Here is a 7,382-nt window from a genome sequence, read left to right as displayed (position 1 = left end):
CCGTGCCGGATACTCCCACCTCTCGCTCCTTAGACTAACTCCAATAAGAGAAGGCAAAATAAGACATGCATATCGCGTTTTGCATTGCACACAGTAGATGCGTTGGTCAGGCATTTTTCTTGGTCTCCAACAGCTAAAGCAAATCGGCCTCGCCTCCTCCGCTCATCCCACCCGAGCCTGCCGGCGGCGCCCCTCCCCAAGCTCCGGCCCGCCGCTCCGCTCCGCCACGCCGTGCATCCGACGCGGGGTCGGCGAGGAGGCGCGCCGCGGCGGCGGTCCCCTCCATCGAGCTCGCCGGGGAGCCCCTCCCCTGGAGCTCGCGGCCGCCGGCCCTGGAGCGGTGGCGTGGCGTGCGGCGGCCCTTCGCCCCTCCCTCGCGGCGGCCATGGCGGAGGCCCGCGCGGCGCGGCGTCCTTCTGATGGGGAGCGGGCCTCCTCACCTCCGCGGCTCGCTTGCCCCGCGGCGCGCCCCTCCTCCCCACCTCGAGCTCGGGCCTCCTCCCTTCCTCCCACCGGTGGCCGCGGAGGACGAGGGGCGTCGGCGGAGGGAGGAGCGAGGAGGAGGAGCTCCTGCGCGCCGCCGGCCCGGGGAGGGGAGCCGAGCCGCGGGGAGGGGCGGGCGCCAGCGCGCGGGCCAGCACGAGAAGGGGAACTGGAGCTCCGGCGGCCGCCGCCACATCCACCGCGGTCCCGCCGCGGCTGGAGGAGGAAGGCTGCGCGGAGGTGCGGCGAGGGGGTGGCTGGCGGCGGAGGGAGGAGGAGGGCCCGGGGCGAAGCCGGCACCGGTGGAGAAGGGGGCCGCCGTCCGCGCGCTCGCCCGTCGCTGCGGAGGGAGGAGGCTCGTGGGTAGCGGCGGGGGAGAAGGAGGCCGCGGAGGCGGCGGCGCACGGCCTGCAGCAGTCATCGAGCGGCATGAACAGCAGGAGGAGGAGCAGGAAGGCAAGGAGGGCGTCCGCGCGTCGTCGCCGCCGGGTTCCACCCGCCTCCGCGCCGGGTCGTCGTCACCGGCTCCCCTCTCCTCCGCGCCAGATCGAGATGCATTGGAGGAGAGAGGAGATGTATTTTTGCATCTCCTCTCTCCTCCGAAGGGAAAAAGCATCGCACGATGCATGATCTGTTTGAGGAGATCGCAAACACGCACAGTAACCAGCGCGAGGCAAAAAATGCTTTTGCCTCGCGCTGTTGGGGTCAGTCTTAACATGTTCAGGTTTCTACCCAGCCGGACAGCACGTGGACTGCAGATGGAACTTACACTTCTAAATCTGCCTACAACGCGCAATTTGTGGGATCTTACAGCAATTTCAATGGAGCTTCTATTTGGAAGGAGGCGGAGGGCAAACACAAGTTTTTTTGCGTGGCTGTTAGTACAATGCAAGGTCCTCACCGCGGACAAGCTGATGGCTAGACAATGGCCATGTAACCCGGTCTGTGTACTCTGCAATCAAGAACACGAAATGGCGGCACATCTGGTACTACACTGTCCATTTGCACGATTGGTGTGGGAAAGAGTACAAGCCTGGGCGGGTCAACTGGTTCAGGTACCGAATATGAGCCTAGATATTGTTGATTGGTGGCAAAAAGAGCTAGCACACCTGCCCAAGAAGACAAGAAGAACTAAAGCAGCGTTCATGCTGTACTGCGCTTGGAACATTTAGAAGGAAAGGAACCGGCGTATTTTTTAGCACAAGCAAGGTTCAACCAATCGAAGCAGCGGTTTGGTATTTTGTTCTGCTCCAGCATCAAGATTGAAGTGGAATAGCACCTGTTCTCGTGTTCGGAGCCCAAGATCGGATTCCTAGCATTACTCAACGACAAGGCGGAACAGCAAAATCTCTGATCCCGCCAAAACCGAGTTCAAGTCGAAATCCAACTCCAAGGCAGGACCAGCGTGAATCCTTTTCCAATTTGAAGTCAAAAGACCGTTGCGCTGCTGTCATCGTGGGGCATGCGGGGGCATGTTCACGGAGTTCGAGTAGAAGTGGAGCTGCGCATGAGAACCTCATCTAAAAAGTTGCAGCACATGTCCACGAGGCTGAAATCTATTTGCATGTAGATCGGAGTCTAACTACACGGTAAGTTTTTTCTTTCCTTTCTTATTTTAACTTTTTCCTCCTATGATTTGGATAATACGTATCGCTAATTATTTGTTGGATAACATATGTGTTTTGTGGCATGCATGCACGGATGAGAACTTATTTATTTAGCTTCCGACTTCGGCTCGCGCTGCAACTCCCACACACTGCCGTCAACTTCGACTATTTGGCAACGTCAATAATCACCGTCGACCACTTCAACTTCAACTATGCGGCGTCGACCACTTTGACTACTCGGCGACCTCAACAACCACCGTGGACTACTTCGACCTATCGTCGACTAGTTTGACTATTTGTCTCGACTAGAAAACTAGTTGAGAATGGACCTCGCACCATCAATATCTAGTCGGAACAAACTCCGACTAGTCGGCTTCACTCAAGCTAAGTCACTTATACCTTTTCTCGACTTGTCCTTTACAAGATCAACTGCTTTTTTGGTGTTCGCCTCTTGATCGAAGCTACGCTCGGGGGCTACACCGTAATCGATTGCTTTGTGCGCAACCCGCACTCGCCGACTTTTTTGTGCGCAACCCGCATTTTTACCGACTATTTTGTCTGCAACCCACAGTCTCATCGACTACTTTTTGCGCGCCGCGCATGTATTTGTCGCCTTGCCGACTTCTTCTCTGTTTTCGTTGTCTCCTCTCAATGGTTGCTAAAGTACTCGAGGAGCACATGCCTTAATCCGTGAAATCTCGACTCTTCTGTACGCCTATGTTCCTACGCGTGTATGTGGCCACGTTCCCTGCGCTATGGGCTACGGCTATCAGGGATCAGGTGCTTAAACGTAATAGGCTAACTGCTTGGGGAAATTACATAACCTAGCTAGAGTAAGACACAAATTTTTTTTATATGCATTCTTTAATGTTGGGATTCTCTCCGGTTCTTTTACATGCAGTTTCTGCAATGCTGGGATTTGCTCTCAACTTGATATCATGTATATCATTTTACAACATACTTTTATATTTGTTTCACAGGCAATCAGACCTGGAGCATACCATTGGCATGTCCTGCTCTCAGGCTCGGGGGCTGGACACCAAAAATACTCGATGTGGCTTCTATGGCTTGCCTGGCTCGCAGGCTCAGGGGCTGGATGCCGCAAAACTACTCGATTCAGACTCATGTGAAGACCAGAGGCGAGAAAAATTCTAGACCGTGTGCCACGACTTTTGGATCCTTAATTCTAAATCTTGGAATTTGGATTCAAGGCTCGGGGGCTGCGGGATATGTGTCATGGACGGCTTATTTTTCAAATTTTTTGAAAAAAAAGATCAGAAGATTGAAGACTGACATGACCCTCAGCCTGATTCTACGATTCAATCTAAAGCTCGGGGGCTACTCCATATGGAGTGCGAGTTCATCACGCACAATATAAAATAAGACTTTCGAGGCTTGAGCACCTGACAGCCTCGATGCAGCCAGAAGTACTAGGAGGACTACATGAGGCACTCGACGGAGCACTCAGAGGACTTCAGAAGTACTCGACGCCTGCAGTACTCAGCTATGAAGAGCTCGGGGGCTTGTCAGACCCGAGCCTACGGGACTGTGCGCACCGCATAGATGCGAGAAAGATTCCGAATACACACTAGAAAGGAAAAAACCGGACTCCAACTAGAAATCCTTTGTAATCTTCCTAGGACTCTACTTTATAATCCTCATAGAACTCCTACCTTGTAAACCGACTAGAATTCTACCCTGTCGTGGCTCAAGGAGGAGGGCCACAGCCGGGTGGCGTAGTGCACCCGCCTAATCCCGGAGGGTGGTTACTCGAGAAAGTGCAAGATATTCCTCAGATCTACTCATGAAGCAAGGACACAAGAACACACGAGGATCTAGAGTGGTTTGGGCCGCCGGAGCGTAATACCCTACGTCCACTGAGAGTTCTATTGCTCTAGAGTTCGTGGATGAGTCTATCCTCTGGCTCTAAGCCCCTTTTGAGATTTAAGTCATTCTCTAGAGGGCGTCCCCCTTTTATAGCGCAAGGAGGACGCGTACACAGTCGTTGGACCCCGACAGGTGGGCCCAACAAGGATGTATATTTTACTATCAAAAAGACACTAATGGTGCTACAGTGGTTGTGAATCTCTTCCCGGATACGCTTCATTGCACTGTAGACTCTCTGACCGAAGGGAGTCTTCACTCGTCCCATCGCGCGAGGCGCCCGTTGAGGTAGTGTAGGTTGCGGCGTAGACTGTTGGGTCTACCGCGCAGGCGTTATGATACTCCGTTGCCGAGATGTCATGTCTAACTGGCGTAGCAGACTGACACGCGTGGCGTGGGTGGCGCCAGCGGCTGTACTGTGCGCCTTGGTAACGCGCGATCAGCAGTACAGCCTGGCAAAAGTCTCCTCGGGCTCTGCTGTGGCAGAGCGCACTTAACGTCTCCCGCATTGAATGCGGTAGGTGGGCGAGTCTTCCCGAGAAAGTTATGTGGCCGCACGTGTGCCTGCGCCTGCGGACATGTGGCGGCTCCAGAACCCCTTAGGCGGGGTGTCTGCTCCCTCCCCGCTGAGGGGTCCGGATAGTATATGGGGGTCCGGTACCCCGTGGGAGGTCCGGGGCCCCCGGCTGTTTTGGCTCAGCGCTCCCTTCTCCGGGACACGTGGTGACACCGGACCCGTCCCCGAGCGGGGAGCGGGTCCGGGACTGTTGGTTCGGTGTGGTGGAGGCGGACCCCAGGGGTCCGGTTGTTCAGCTCCTTTGGGCGTAGTTACAGATAACTACGCGAGTCTTGACATAGCAAGAGGGGGTACCCTAGTCCAGAGGTACCGACAGTGGCCCCCGGGCCCACCATGGGGGAGGTACGAACCCGCAGGTGGGGCCATTATCGTGACGCAATCCTGATTGCGTTGTTGTGCTCATGTTGAGAGCGGGTGCTCCGGACCCCTTCAAAACCATAGCACTTGTTGCCAGGTTCAGGTACTAGAGCGCTCTCCGCAGGGCGGCGAAGGTGCAGGCTTAGGGTACGGAACCAAGCTAAGCGGCTGCACGGACCTCGATCCGCCTAGGGAGTGAGCACCACTTCCCCGGACCCGGCTCCAGGCAACCATGGCGAGCGGTCTCCGCCGGAGCGATCCACCGGAGTGGACTTGGGCGACCGTGGCGAGCGGTCTCCGCCCGAGCGGGCCATCGGAGTGGACTTGGGCGACCGTGGCGAGCGGTCTCCGCTGGAGCGGGCCACCGGAGTGGACTTGGGCGACCGTGGCGAGCGGTCTCCGCCGTAGCGGGCCACCGGAGTGGACTTGGTCGACCGTGGCGAGCGGTCTCCGCCGGAGTGGACTTGGGCTATCGCCATCAATCCGACGAGACACACCACCGGACCTCGTGGTAAGGAACAGGAAACCTCGCCTTATACTAGAAAAGAGTCCGGACCCCTAGGTACGGCAGTTTCGGATACTAGGGTACTCGTAATAGGGCAGTGAAGTGCGTAGGCTTAGGATATATTACCAGGCTAAGCGGCTACGCTAAACTTCTCCACCCCAGGATACAAGCACCACTTCTCCGGAGCAGGTCCCTAGGAGCTTGGACCGCTTTCCAGCTAGAAGGGGTATCCCAACCTGACCATAAGCCAGCAACTCAATTTGGATCGTTAGCGAAAAAAGGATTTCACACGGGAGAAGGAAAAATACAAGCTGAACGGACGAGCGCAGTTAAGTGAAAGTAAAGATAAAACTGAGAAAGCAAATCTCCTTCATTACTTGATTCGTGGTGTACATCAGAGGTCGGGATTACGAGGGCGGACCTCTACCGCTCTGGACCACTTGCTGGTGTCGCCTGTTTGTGCGATGAAGCCAGAGGTCGGGTTTACAAGTGCGGACCTCTACCGCTCTGGACCACATGTAGGCACCACATCATTACAAAGGAGAAACTCTCTCAACCCTATCTAGGAGTAACCTACAGCTGCCATTCGTAAGACATGCACTTCCCGACCGAAGTGGAACGGCCACCTTAGGGGTTCTTCATGATCGTCGGAGGCGAAGGCGTCCTGGGTGTGCTTGTACAGCATCATCCAGCATCACCTCGGGAGCTCGCAGGGCTATTCCCAGCACAAGAATTGTCCCATGCTCAGATAGCATGGGAACAAATTCTTTGGCTTTGAATGGGAGTGGTCCTGCCGTTGCCAGCTGCCGATGGAAGCTAGCCCGATGACCGCTCATAGTGAGCCGAAGCTAGCTTGACACCCTGGTGCTGCGGAAGGACGGGTGCTCGTTTGGACAAGCACGGAGCGTGGAGAAGGGCGGTCGTTTGCCGGCTCCACCTTGGTGCTGGCACAGGGCTCCCGCGCCTTGTGGCGGAGGTCGACGCCTGTCTGCAGCAGCTCCAAGGGAGGCATGAGCCAGGCGAGGGAGAAGGCGACAGACATCCTTCCCGAGACACAGCCGTCGGCTCCAGGCCCCATCTTGAGAGGAAACCTTGAGCCAACGCCGTGCCGCCGTAGGGGCCCCCTGGTGGTTACTTGAGAGAAAACCTTGAGCCGACACCGGGTCGTCGCAGGGTGACGCGCAGCAGGCGTCGCCCCTGCGCACCACCGTGCCGGCTCTGAGGTATCGTAGTGGCGACACACAACAGGAGTCGCTGCCGTGCGCCCCCGCATCGAGGACACTGCTGCCTCAGTGTCAGGGCATGCGGCGTAGGTGACACCGTGCCTCTCTTCATCTTCTTGTCGTCGTTGCAGAAGATGTGCTCAACCTGAGAAACCAGGAGGTGAGCGAAGATCTGGCCAACGCTTGTGCGCTCCCCACGGACAGCTCCAAATGTCGTGGCTCAAGGAGGAGGGCCACAACCGGGTGGCGTAGTGCACCCTCCTAATCCCGGAGGGTGGTTACTCGGGAAAGTGCAAGCTATTCCTCAGATCTACTCATGAAGCAAGGACACAAGAACACATGAGGATCTAGAGTGGTTCGGGCCGCCGGAGCGTAATACCCTACGTCCACTGAGAGTTCTATTGCTCTGGAGTTCGTGGATGAGTCTATCCTCTGCCTCTAAGCCCCTTTTGAGAGTTAAGTCATTCTCTAGCGGACGTCCCTCTTTTATAGCGCAAGGAGGACGCCTACACAGGCGTTGGACCCCGACTGGTGGGCCCAACAAAGATGTATATTTTACTATCAAAAAGACACTAATGGTGCTACAGTGGTTGTGAATATCTCCCCGGATACGCTTTATTGCACTGTAGACTCTCTGACCGAAGGGAGTCTTCACTTGTCCCATCGGCGAGGCGCCCGTTGAGGCAGTGTAGGTTGCGGCGTAGACTGTTGGGTCTACCGCGCAGGCGTTATGATAATCCGTTGCC

Source organism: Panicum virgatum, chromosome 2N, assembly GCF_016808335.1.
Source record: "Panicum virgatum strain AP13 chromosome 2N, P.virgatum_v5, whole genome shotgun sequence".
Lineage (NCBI taxonomy): Eukaryota > Viridiplantae > Streptophyta > Magnoliopsida > Poales > Poaceae > Panicum > Panicum virgatum.
The sequence above is the reverse complement of the archived record's forward strand: the minus strand, read 5'-3'. Positions refer to the sequence as shown.